The sequence below is a fragment of the Pseudophryne corroboree genome, unplaced genomic scaffold (genome assembly GCF_028390025.1).
Source record: "Pseudophryne corroboree isolate aPseCor3 unplaced genomic scaffold, aPseCor3.hap2 scaffold_2168, whole genome shotgun sequence".
Classification (NCBI taxonomy): Eukaryota; Metazoa; Chordata; class Amphibia; order Anura; family Myobatrachidae; genus Pseudophryne; species Pseudophryne corroboree.
Window position 1 is genome coordinate 22,291 of NW_026968813.1, and position 11,669 is coordinate 33,959.

The following is an 11,669-nucleotide window of genomic DNA, read 5'->3' on the forward strand; positions in this document are numbered from 1 at the left end:
AGCTCTTTGCAAAAGAGAGATATTGGCAAGGAAAAGCTGTCTTGTACCTTTGCATTTTTCTCCCAAACGAAGGTCACTAGAAAGAAAATTTTAAAGCCTCCTGTTAGGCCATCATCTACACGACATAGCCCTGAATTTTCCAATGCGTAGCTCTTTGCAAAAGAGAGATATTGGCAAGGAAAAGCTGTCTTGTACCTTTGCATTTTTCTCCCAAACGAAGGACACTAGAAAGAAAATTTTAAAGCCTCCTGTTAGGCCATCATCTACACGACATAGCCCTGAATTTTCCAATGCGCATCTCTTTGCAAAAGAGAGATATTGGCAAGGAAAAGCTGTCTTGTACCTTTGCATTTTTCTCCCAAACGAAGGACACTAGAAAGAAAATTTTAAAGCCTCCTGTTAGGCCATCATCTACACGACATAGCCCTGAATTTTCCAATGCGCAGCTCTTTGCAAAAGAGAGATATTGGCAAGGAAAAGCTGTCTTGTACCTTTGCATTTTTCTCCCAAACGAAGGACACTAGAAAGAAAATTTTAAAGCCTCCTGTTTAGACCATCATCTACACGGCATAGCCATGAATTTTCCGATGCGCAGCTCTTTGCAAAAGAGAGATATTGGCAAGGAAAAGCTGTCTTGTACCTTTGCATTTTTCTCCCAAACGAAGGACACTAGAATTAAAATTTTAAAGCCTCCTGTTTAGACCATCATCTACACGGCATAGCCATGAATTTTCCAATGCGCAGCTCTTTGCAAAAGAGAGATATTGGCAAGGAAAAGCTGTCTTGTACCTTTGCATTTTTCTCCCAAACGAAGGACACTAGAAAGAAAATTTTAAAGCCTCCTGTTTAGACCATCATCTACACGACATAGCCCTGAATTTTCCAATGCGCAGCTCTTTGCAAAAGAGAGATATTGGCAAGGAAAAGCTGTCTTGTACCTTTGCATTTTTCTCCCAAACGAAGGACACTAGAAAGAAAATTTTAAAGCCTCCTGTTAGGCCATCATCTACACGACATAGCCCTGAATTTTCCAATGCGCAGCTCTTTGCAAAAGAGAGATATTGGCAAGGAAAAGCTGGCTTGTACCTTTGCATTTTTCTCCCAAACGAAGGACACTAGAAAGAAAATTTTAAAGCCTCCTGTTTAGACTATCATCTACACGGCATAGCCATGAATTTTCCAATGCGCAGCTCTTTGCAAAAGAGAGATATTGGCAAGGAAAAGCTGTCTTGTACCTTTGCATTTTTCTCCCAAACGAAGGACACTAGAATTAAAATTTTAAAGCCTCCTGTTAGGCCATCATCTACACGACATAGCCCTGAATTTTCCAATGCGCAGCTCTTTGCAAAAGAGAGATATTGGCAAGGACAAGCTGTCTTGTACCTTTGCATTTTTCTCCCAAACGAAGGTCACTAGAAAGAAAATTACACTCTGGGTGTGCTGCTCCAGAGATTTCCCCAAATGTGGGAAACTCGACTGCATAATTTGTGTTTCCCCTGGTCGGCTCTCATATAATTCAGATCTCTTTGTCTCAGGTCTCTCTCCAGCCTAGTTTGCTGTCTGTTTCCACTTCTCTTTTCTTGAGCCGCTCCCTTCTATGCCCTTGCGCACTATCCTGACCTCTCCCGTCTGCTTACTTTGTGCCTTCCAACGCACAATGCATACTACAGGTAGTGCTGCAGGGCCCACCCCCTTTTACATGCTTTACAGAGCAGCTCTGGAGCTGTTACAGTGCCCAGCTGCTGCAAGAAATCATCTTGAATGCTTCAGGGGCTGGGGCATAGCCAACATGAGCCCCACACCGAAGGAGGGTGGAGATGTTTAATGCGAATTAGGGGTCATCCAAGCGCCACAAAAGGACGCCATGCCCTGCACATCCCTTTTTTCTTTTCATATGCAGACGAGGGTTGAAGCCAACTGTGACCCACTGCTTGGATGACATCACCATATGCAAATCCATCTGCTGCAGGCCTTCCCCCAGGAATGCTTGCACTAGTTGTTGCATTTGGTTTGTTGTTTGGGGGTGCTTCAGTATTAGGCAGCCTTCTGCCCTCCCATGTTCATCTGAAAATATGTGTTCTCCCTGCAGTTGTTGTCCCCAGATGAGAGTTCCCTTGTGCTGCCTCAGTTGAATCTCCTTTATTTGACAGAGATGTGCCTGAGCAGCGGCCCTCCCCAGCCCTATCCCAAATCATACTTATTTTGTATAGGAGATACCATGGTCATGAAGATTGTTCTCCCAGGGTGAGGTTCATTCATTGCATTCTGGGTATGCTGACCCCTGTGATTTCCCCAAATGTGGGAAACTCAACTGCATTATTTGTGGTAGTGGGGGACTGTGTTTGTGCTTTCTTCTGGTCAACTCTGGTAAAAATCAGATTTCTTTGTCTCAGATCTTCCTCTAGCCTTGTTCCTCTTTCGAGAGTTCCCTTGTGCTGCCTCAGTTGGATCTCCTTCACTTGACAGGGGGGTACCCGAGCAGCGACCCTTCGCAGCTCTAGCCCAACTCCTACTTACCTGCCAGGTGAGATACTATGATCATGTAGGTGCTTCTCCCAGGGCAAGGCTCACCCATTGCACTCTGGGTGTGCTGCCCCTGTGATTTCCCCAAATGTGGGAAACTTGACTGCATAATTTGTGTTTCCCCTGGTCGGCTCTCGTATAATTCAGATCTCTTTGTCTCAGGTCTCTCTCCAGCCTAGTTTGCTGTCTGTTTCCACTTCTCTTTTCTTGAGCCGCTCCCTTCTATGCCCTTGCGCACTATCCTGACTTCTCCCGTCTGCTTACTTTGTGCCTTCCAACACACAATGCAAACTACAGGTAGTGCTGCAGGGCCCACACCCTTTTACTTGCCTCACAGAGCAGCTCTGGAGCTGTTACAGTGCCCAGCTGCTGCAAGAAATCAGCTTGAATGCTTCAGGGGCTGGGGTATTGCCAACATGAGCCCCACACCGAAGGAGGGTGGGGGTGTTTAATGCGAACTAAGGGTCACCCAAGCGCCGCAAAAGGCCGCCATGCCCTGCACGCCCCTTTTCTCTTTTCATATGCAGACGAGGGTTGAAGCCAACTTTGACCCACTGCTTGGATGGCATTACCATATGCAAATCAATCTGCTGCAGGCCTTTCCCCAGGAATGCTTGCACTAGTTGTTGCATTTGGTTTGTTGTTTGGGGGTGCTTCAGTATTAGGCAGCCTTCTGCCCTCCCATGTTCATCTGAAAATATGTGTTCTCCCTGCAGTTGTTGTCCCCAGATGAGAGTTCCCTTGTGCTGCCTCAGTTGAATCTCCTTTACTTGACAGAGATGTGCCTGAGCAGCGGCCCTCCCCAGCCCTATCCCAAATCATACTTATTTTGCATAGGAGATACCATGGTCATGAAGATTGTTCTCCCAGGGTGAGGTTCATTCATTGCATTCTGGGTATGCTGACCCCTGTGATTTCCCCAAATGTGGGAAACTCGACTGCATTATTTGTGGTAGTGGGGGACTGTGTTTGTGCTTTCCTCTGCTCAGCTCTGGTAAAAGTCAGATTTCTTTGTCTCAGATCTTCCTCTAGCCTTGTTCTTCTTTCGAGAGTTCCCTTGTGCTGCCTCAGTTGGATCTCCTTCACTTGACAGGGGGGTGCCCGAGCAGCGAACCTCCCCAGCTCTAGCCCAACTCCTACTTACCTGCCAGGTGAGATACTATGATCAGGAAGGTGCTTCTCCCAGGGCAAGGCTCACCCATTGCACTCTGGGTGTGCTGCTCCTGCGATTTCCCCAAATGTGGGAAACTTGACTGCATAATTTGTGTTTCCTCTGGTCGGCTCTCGTATAATTCAGATCTCTTTGTCTCAGGTCTTTCTCCAGCCTAGTTTGCTGTCTGTTTCCACTTCTCTTTTCTTGAGCCGCTCCCTTCTATGCCCTTGCGCACTATCCTGACCTCTCCCGTCTGCTTACTTTGTGCCTTCCAACGCACAATGCATACTACAGGTAGTGCTGCAGGGCCCACACCCTTTTACATGCTTTACAGAACAGCTCTGGAGCTGTTACAGTGCCCAGCTGCTGCAAGAAATCATCTTGAATACTTCAGGGGCTGGGGCATAGCCAACATGAGCCCCACACCGAAGGAGGGTGGAGATGTTTAATGTGAATTAGGGGTCATCCAAGCGCCACAAAAGGACGCCATGCCCTGCACATCCCTTTTTTCTTTTCATATGCAGACGAGGGTTGAAGCCAACTTTGACCCACTGCTTGGATGACATCACCATATGCAAATCCATCTGCTGCAGGCCTTACCCCAGGAATGCTTGCACTAGTTGTTGCATTTGGTTTGTTGTTTGGGGGTGCTTCAGTATTAGGCAGCCTTCTGCCCTCCCATGTTCATCTGAAAATATGTGTTCTCCCTGCAGTTGTTGTCCCCAGATGAGAGTTCCCTTGTGCTGCCTCAGTTGAATCGCCTTTACTTGACAGAGATGTGCCTGAGCAGCGGCCCTCCCCAGCCCTATCCCAAATCATACTTATTTTGCATAGGAGATACCATGGTCATGAAGATTGTTCTCCCAGGGTGAGGTTCATTCATTGCATTCTGGGTATGATGACCCCTGTGATTTCCCCAAATGTGGGAAACTTGACTGCATTATTTGTGGTAGTGGGGGACTGTGTTTGTGCTTTCCTCTGGTCAGCTCTGGTAAAAGTCAGATTTCTTTGTCTCAGATCTTCCTCTAGCCTTGTTCTTCTTTCGAGAGTTCCCTTGTGCTGCCTCAGTTGGATCTCCTTCACTTGACAGGGGGGTGCCCGAGCAGCGACCCTCCCCAGCTCTAGCCCAACTCCTACTTACCTGCCAGGTGAGATACTATGATCATGTAGGTGCTTCTCCCAGGGCAAGGCTCACCCATTGCACTCTGGGTGTGCTGCCCCTGTGATTTCCCCAAATGTGGGAAACTTGACTGCATAATTTGTGTTTCCCCTGGTCGGCTCTCGTATAATTCAGATCTCTTTGTCTCAGGTCTCTCTCCAGCCTAGTTTGCTGTCTGTTTCCACTTCTCTTTTCTTGAGCCGCTCCCTTCTATGCCCTTGCGCACTATCCTGACTTCTCCCGTCTGCTTACTTTGTGCCTTCCAACGCACAATGCGAACTACTGGTAGTGCTGCAGGGCCCACACCCTTTTACTTGCCTTACAGAGCAGCTCTGGAGCTGTTACAGTGCCCAGCTGCTGCAAGAAATCAGCTTGAATGCTTCAGGGGCTGGGGCATAGCAAACATGAGCCCCACACCGAAGGAGGGTGGAGGTGTTTAATGCGAACTAGGGGTAATCCAAGCGCCGCAAAAGGCCGCCATGCCCTGCACGCCCCTTTTCTCTTTTCATATGCAGATGAGGGTTGAAGCGAACTTTGACCCACTGCTTGGATGACATCACCATATGCAAATCCATCTGCTGTAGGCCTTCCCCCAGGAATGCTTGTACTAGTTGTTGCATTTGGTTTGTTGTTTGGGGGTGCTTCAGTATTAGGCAGCCTTCTGCCCTCCCATGTTCATCTGAAAATATGTGTTCTCCCAGCAGTTGTTGTCCCCAGATGAGAGTTCCCTTGTGCTGCCTCAGTTGAATCTCCTTTACTTGACAGAGATGTGCCTGAGCAGCGGCCCTCCCCAGCTCTATCCCAAATCATACTTATTTTGCATAGGAGATACCATGGTCATGAAGATTGTTCTCCCAGGGTGAGGTTCATTCATTGCATTCTGGGTATGCTGACTCCTATGATTTCCCCAAATGTGGGAAACTCGACTGCATTATTTGTGGTAGTGGGGGACTGTGTTTGTGCTTTCCTCTGCTCAGCTCTGGTAAAAGTCAGATTTCTTTGTCTCAGATCTTCCTCTAGCCTTGTTCTTCTTTCGAGAGTTCCCTTGTGCTGCCTCAGTTGGATCTCCTTCACTTGACAGGGGGGTGCCCGAGCAGCGAACCTCCCCAGCTCTAGCCCAACTCCTACTTACCTGCCAGGTGAGATACTATGATCAGGAAGGTGCTTCTCCCAGGGCAAGGCTCACCCATTGCACTCTGGGTGTGCTGCTCCTGCGATTTCCCCAAATGTGGGAAACTTGACTGCATAATTTGTGTTTCCTCTGGTCGGCTCTCGTATAATTCAGATCTCTTTGTCTCAGGTCTTTCTCCAGCCTAGTTTGCTGTCTGTTTCCACTTCTCTTTTCTTGAGCCGCTCCCTTCTATGCCCTTGCGCACTATCCTGACCTCTCCCGTCTGCTTACTTTGTGCCTTCCAACGCACAATGCATACTACAGGTAGTGCTGCAGGGCCCACACCCTTTTACATGCTTTACAGAACAGCTCTGGAGCTGTTACAGTGCCCAGCTGCTGCAAGAAATCATCTTGAATGCTTCAGGGGCTGGGGCATAGCCAACATGAGCCCCACACCGAAGGAGGGTGGAGATGTTTAATGTGAATTAGGGGTCATCCAAGCGCCACAAAAGGACGCCATGCCCTGCACATCCCTTTTTTCTTTTCATATGCAGACGAGGGTTGAAGCCAACTTTGACCCACTGCTTGGATGACATCACCATATGCAAATCCATCTGCTGCAGGCCTTACCCCAGGAATGCTTGCACTAGTTGTTGCATTTGGTTTGTTGTTTGGGGGTGCTTCAGTATTAGGCAGCCTTCTGCCCTCCCATGTTCATCTGAAAATATGTGTTCTCCCTGCAGTTGTTATCCCCAGATGAGAGTTCCCTTGTGCTGCCTCAGTTGAATCGCCTTTACTTGACAGAGATGTGCCTGAGCAGCGGCCCTCCCCAGCCCTATCCCAAATCATACTTATTTTGCATAGGAGATACCATGGTCATGAAGATTGTTCTCCCAGGGTGAGGTTCATTCATTGCATTCTGGGTATGATGACCCCTGTGATTTCCCCAAATGTGGGAAACTTGACTGCATTATTTGTGGTAGTGGGGGACTGTGTTTGTGCTTTCCTCTGGTCAGCTCTGGTAAAAGTCAGATTTCTTTGTCTCAGATCTTCCTCTAGCCTTGTTCTTCTTTCGAGAGTTCCCTTGTGCTGCCTCAGTTGGATCTCCTTCACTTGACAGGGGGGTGCCCGAGCAGCGACCCTCCCCAGCTCTAGCCCAACTCCTACTTACCTGCCAGGTGAGATACTATGATCATGTAGGTGCTTCTCCCAGGGCAAGGCTCACCCATTGCACTCTGGGTGTGCTGCCCCTGTGATTTCCCCAAATGTGGGAAACTTGACTGCATAATTTGTGTTTCCCCTGGTCGGCTCTCGCATAATTCAGATCTCTTTGTCTCAGGTCTCTCTCCAGCCTAGTTTGCTGTCTGTTTCCACTTCTCTTTTCTTGAGCCGCTCCCTTCTATGCCCTTGCGCACTATCCTGACTTCTCCCGTCTGCTTACTTTGTGCCTTCCAACGCACAATGCGAACTACTGGTAGTGCTGCAGGGCCCACACCCTTTTACTTGCCTTACAGAGCAGCTCTGGAGCTGTTACAGTGCCCAGCTGCTGCAAGAAATCAGCTTGAATGCTTCAGGGGCTGGGGCATAGCCAACATGAGCCCCACACCGAAGGAGGGTGGAGGTGTTTAATGCGAACTAGGGGTCATCCAAGCGCCGCAAAAGGCCGCCATGCCCTGCACGCCCCTTTTCTCTTTTCATATGCAGATGAGGGTTGAAGCCAACTTTGACCCACTGCTTGGATGACATCACCATATGCAAATCCATCTGCTGTAGGCCTTCCCCCAGGAATGCTTGTACTAGTTGTTGCATTTGGTTTGTTGTTTGGGGGTGCTTCAGTATTAGGCAGCCTTCTGCCCTCCCATGTTCATCTGAAAATATGTGTTCTCCCAGCAGTTGTTGTCCCCAGATGAGAGTTCCCTTGTGCTGCCTCAGTTGAATCTCCTTTACTTGACAGAGATGTGCCTGAGCAGCGGCCCTCCCCAGCTCTATCCCAAATCATACTTATTTTGCATAGGAGATACCATGGTCATGAAGATTGTTCTCCCAGGGTGAGGTTCATTCATTGCATTCTGGGTATGCTGACTCCTATGATTTCCCCAAATGTGGGAAACTCGACTGCATTATTTGTGGTAGTGGGGGACTGTGTTTGTGCTTTCCTCTGCTCAGCTCTGGTAAAAGTCAGATTTCTTTGTCTCAGATCTTCCTCTAGCCTTGTTCTTCTTTCGAGAGTTCCCTTGTGCTGCCTCAGTTGGATCTCCTTCACTTGACAGGGGGGTGCCCGAGCAGCGAACCTCCCCAGCTCTAGCCCAACTCCTACTTACCTGCCAGGTGAGATACTATGATCAGGAAGGTGCTTCTCCCAGGGCAAGGCTCACCCATTGCACTCTGGGTGTGCTGCTCCTGCGATTTCCCCAAATGTGGGAAACTTGACTGCATAATTTGTGTTTCCTCTGGTCGGCTCTCGTATAATTCAGATCTCTTTGTCTCAGGTCTTTCTCCAGCCTAGTTTGCTGTCTGTTTCCACTTCTCTTTTCTTGAGCCGCTCCCTTCTATGCCCTTGCGCACTATCCTGACCTCTCCCGTCTGCTTACTTTGTGCCTTCCAACGCACAATGCATACTACAGGTAGTGCTGCAGGGCCCACACCCTTTTACATGCTTTACAGAACAGCTCTGGAGCTGTTACAGTGCCCAGCTGCTGCAAGAAATCATCTTGAATGCTTCAGGGGCTGGGGCATAGCCAACATGAGCCCCACACCGAAGGAGGGTGGAGATGTTTAATGTGAATTAGGGGTCATCCAAGCGCCACAAAAGGACGCCATGCCCTGCACATCCCTTTTTTCTTTTCATATGCAGACGAGGGTTGAAGCCAACTTTGACCCACTGCTTGGATGACATCACCATATGCAAATCCATCTGCTGCAGGCCTTACCCCAGGAATGCTTGCACTAGTTGTTGCATTTGGTTTGTTGTTTGGGGGTGCTTCAGTATTAGGCAGCCTTCTGCCCTCCCATGTTCATCTGAAAATATGTGTTCTCCCTGCAGTTGTTATCCCCAGATGAGAGTTCCCTTGTGCTGCCTCAGTTGAATCGCCTTTACTTGACAGAGATGTGCCTGAGCAGCGGCCCTCCCCAGCCCTATCCCAAATCATACTTATTTTGCATAGGAGATACCATGGTCATGAAGATTGTTCTCCCAGGGTGAGGTTCATTCATTGCATTCTGGGTATGATGACCCCTGTGATTTCCCCAAATGTGGGAAACTTGACTGCATTATTTGTGGTAGTGGGGGACTGTGTTTGTGCTTTCCTCTGCTCAGCTCTGGTAAAAGTCAGATTTCTTTGTCTCAGATCTTCCTCTAGCCTTGTTCTTCTTTCGAGAGTTCCCTTGTGCTGCCTCAGTTGGATCTCCTTCACTTGACAGGGGGGTGCCCGAGCAGCGACCCTCCCCAGCTCTAGCCCAACTCCTACTTACCTGCCAGGTGAGATACTATGATCATGTAGGTGCTTCTCCCAGGGCAAGGCTCACCCATTGCACTCTGGGTGTGCTGCCCCTGTGATTTCCCCAAATGTGGGAAACTTGACTGCATAATTTGTGTTTCCCCTGGTCGGCTCTCGTATAATTCAGATCTCTTTGTCTCAGGTCTCTCTCCAGCCTAGTTTGCTGTCTGTTTCCACTTCTCTTTTCTTGAGCCGCTCCCTTCTATGCCCTTGCGCACTATCCTGACTTCTCCCGTCTGCTTACTTTGTGCCTTCCAACGCACAATGCGAACTACTGGTAGTGCTGCAGGGCCCACACCCTTTTACTTGCCTTACAGAGCAGCTCTGGAGCTGTTACAGTGCCCAGCTGCTGCAAGAAATCAGCTTGAATGCTTCAGGGGCTGGGGCATAGCCAACATGAGCCCCACACCGAAGGAGGGTGGAGGTGTTTAATGCGAACTAGGGGTCATCCAAGCGCCGCAAAAGGCCGCCATGCCCTGCACGCCCCTTTTCTCTTTTCATATGCAGATGAGGGTTGAAGCCAACTTTGACCCACTGCTTGGATGACATCACCATATGCAAATCCATCTGCTGTAGGCCTTCCCCCAGGAATGCTTGTACTAGTTGTTGCATTTGGTTTGTTGTTTGGGGGTGCTTCAGTATTAGGCAGCCTTCTGCCCTCCCATGTTCATCTGAAAATATGTGTTCTCCCAGCAGTTGTTGTCCCCAGATGAGAGTTCCCTTGTGCTGCCTCAGTTGAATCTCCTTTACTTGACAGAGATGTGCCTGAGCAGCGGCCCTCCCCAGCTCTATCCCAAATCATACTTATTTTGCATAGGAGATACCATGGTCATGAAGATTGTTCTCCCAGGGTGAGGTTCATTCATTGCATTCTGGGTATGCTGACTCCTATGATTTCCCCAAATGTGGGAAACTCGACTGCATTATTTGTGGTAGTGGGGGACTGTGTTTGTGCTTTCCTCTGGTCAGCTCTGGTAAAAGCCAGATTTCTGTGTCTCAGATCTTCCTCTAGCCTTGTTCTTCTTTCGAGAGTTCTCTTGTGCTGCCTCAGTTGGATCTCCTTCACTTGACAGGGGGGTGCCCGAGCAGCGACCCTCCTCAGCTCTTGCCCAACTCCTACTTACCTGCCAGGTGAGATACTATGATCATGAAGGTGCTTCTCCCAGGGCAAGGCTCACCCATTGCACTCTGTGTGTGCTGCTCCAGCGATTTCCCCAAATGTGGGAAACTCGACTGCATAATTTGTGTTTCCCCTGGTCGGCTCTCGTATAATTCAGATCTCTTTGTCTCAGGTCTCTCTCCAGCCTAGTTTGCTGTCTGTTTCCACTTCTCTTTTCTTGAGCCGCTCCCTTCTATGCCCTTGCGCACTATCCTGACTTCTCCCGTCTGCTTACTTTGTGCCTTCAAACGCACAATGCGAACTACAGGTAGTGCTGCAGGGCCCACACCCTTTTAGTTGCCTTACAGAGCAGCTCTGGAGCTGTTACAGTGCCCAGCTGCTGCAAGAAATCAGCTTGAATGTTCTTCGTTGATTGATGGAAGAAACATCTTACAAAAACTCTCCAGATTATTGACTTTTTAAAGTTTTTCTAGGAAACGTTCTAGATGAATGCTTATTAGCGTTTGTCAGAATGTACGTTTGCAAAGAGTCTCTGTGGCGCAATCAGTTAGCGTGTTCGGTTATTATCCAAAAGGTTGGTGGTTCAATCCCACCCAGGGACGTAATTTACCTTGTTATCAGATTTTGGTGATCTTTAAGTAGACAAGTCAAAATTTCAAACCCCCTCTTGTGGTGTAGGGTACCTGGCCTTCTCTGATGTAATCAGAGTTAGATTTGATTAAGTGATTTTATAAAAAAACAGCTAGGAAGCACAATTTAGCAGTGGGTTGCAGAGAAAAAGAAATATGCTGGCAAAAAAAATACAATTGAGTGATTAAACAGCTCTTCATTTTCTGGCTTTATTTTTATGCTAACAAATTTGTTCTCTGAAAAGTGTCCACAAAGCCAAGTATCTGATTAACACCTTTGTAGGGATGGTTTTTCACCTATTACTAAATTAAACTTGCTTCATTGGAAAGGCAGCAAGATGCATCGTAATTTCAATATCTACTGAAATAATACAGGTTGACACCAGGAAACATTAACGCCACTGCATCCTTGCTGCTTTCTCATGTGGAAGTCTGTTTAATGTGAAAACAAGGTGATATCTAATTAGCACACAGGTA

General features: G+C 48.2%; 16 non-coding genes across 16 annotated transcripts; all 16 read left to right on the forward strand.

The window, feature by feature from the left end:
• Positions 1-2,193: 2,193 nt before the first annotated feature.
• On the forward strand, positions 2,194-2,357 carry LOC135006745 (U1 spliceosomal RNA). The gene has a single exon (XR_010206895.1). It is a non-coding gene; the product is annotated as a U1 spliceosomal RNA (small nuclear RNA).
• Positions 2,358-2,509: 152 nt separating this feature from the next.
• On the forward strand, positions 2,510-2,672 carry LOC135006743 (U1 spliceosomal RNA). The gene has a single exon (XR_010206893.1). It is a non-coding gene; the product is annotated as a U1 spliceosomal RNA (small nuclear RNA).
• Positions 2,673-3,343: 671 nt separating this feature from the next.
• Positions 3,344-3,507, forward strand: LOC135006734 (U1 spliceosomal RNA). Its single transcript, XR_010206884.1, has one exon. It is a non-coding gene; the product is annotated as a U1 spliceosomal RNA (small nuclear RNA).
• A 152-nt stretch (positions 3,508-3,659) lies between these two features.
• Positions 3,660-3,822, forward strand: LOC135006738 (U1 spliceosomal RNA). The gene has a single exon (XR_010206888.1). It is a non-coding gene; the product is annotated as a U1 spliceosomal RNA (small nuclear RNA).
• Positions 3,823-4,493: 671 nt separating this feature from the next.
• Positions 4,494-4,657, forward strand: LOC135006735 (U1 spliceosomal RNA). Its single transcript, XR_010206885.1, has one exon. It is a non-coding gene; the product is annotated as a U1 spliceosomal RNA (small nuclear RNA).
• Positions 4,658-4,809: 152 nt separating this feature from the next.
• Positions 4,810-4,972, forward strand: LOC135006744 (U1 spliceosomal RNA). Its single transcript, XR_010206894.1, has one exon. It is a non-coding gene; the product is annotated as a U1 spliceosomal RNA (small nuclear RNA).
• Positions 4,973-5,643: 671 nt separating this feature from the next.
• LOC135006747 (U1 spliceosomal RNA) lies at positions 5,644-5,807 on the forward strand. Its single transcript, XR_010206897.1, has one exon. It is a non-coding gene; the product is annotated as a U1 spliceosomal RNA (small nuclear RNA).
• Positions 5,808-5,959: 152 nt separating this feature from the next.
• LOC135006739 (U1 spliceosomal RNA) lies at positions 5,960-6,122 on the forward strand. The gene has a single exon (XR_010206889.1). It is a non-coding gene; the product is annotated as a U1 spliceosomal RNA (small nuclear RNA).
• A 671-nt stretch (positions 6,123-6,793) lies between these two features.
• LOC135006736 (U1 spliceosomal RNA) lies at positions 6,794-6,957 on the forward strand. The gene has a single exon (XR_010206886.1). It is a non-coding gene; the product is annotated as a U1 spliceosomal RNA (small nuclear RNA).
• A 152-nt stretch (positions 6,958-7,109) lies between these two features.
• On the forward strand, positions 7,110-7,272 carry LOC135006742 (U1 spliceosomal RNA). The gene has a single exon (XR_010206892.1). It is a non-coding gene; the product is annotated as a U1 spliceosomal RNA (small nuclear RNA).
• A 671-nt stretch (positions 7,273-7,943) lies between these two features.
• On the forward strand, positions 7,944-8,107 carry LOC135006748 (U1 spliceosomal RNA). Its single transcript, XR_010206898.1, has one exon. It is a non-coding gene; the product is annotated as a U1 spliceosomal RNA (small nuclear RNA).
• Positions 8,108-8,259: 152 nt separating this feature from the next.
• LOC135006740 (U1 spliceosomal RNA) lies at positions 8,260-8,422 on the forward strand. The gene has a single exon (XR_010206890.1). It is a non-coding gene; the product is annotated as a U1 spliceosomal RNA (small nuclear RNA).
• Positions 8,423-9,093: 671 nt separating this feature from the next.
• On the forward strand, positions 9,094-9,257 carry LOC135006737 (U1 spliceosomal RNA). The gene has a single exon (XR_010206887.1). It is a non-coding gene; the product is annotated as a U1 spliceosomal RNA (small nuclear RNA).
• A 152-nt stretch (positions 9,258-9,409) lies between these two features.
• On the forward strand, positions 9,410-9,572 carry LOC135006746 (U1 spliceosomal RNA). Its single transcript, XR_010206896.1, has one exon. It is a non-coding gene; the product is annotated as a U1 spliceosomal RNA (small nuclear RNA).
• Positions 9,573-10,243: 671 nt separating this feature from the next.
• Positions 10,244-10,407, forward strand: LOC135006749 (U1 spliceosomal RNA). Its single transcript, XR_010206899.1, has one exon. It is a non-coding gene; the product is annotated as a U1 spliceosomal RNA (small nuclear RNA).
• A 152-nt stretch (positions 10,408-10,559) lies between these two features.
• LOC135006741 (U1 spliceosomal RNA) lies at positions 10,560-10,722 on the forward strand. Its single transcript, XR_010206891.1, has one exon. It is a non-coding gene; the product is annotated as a U1 spliceosomal RNA (small nuclear RNA).
• The last annotated feature ends 947 nt before the right edge of the window (positions 10,723-11,669 follow it).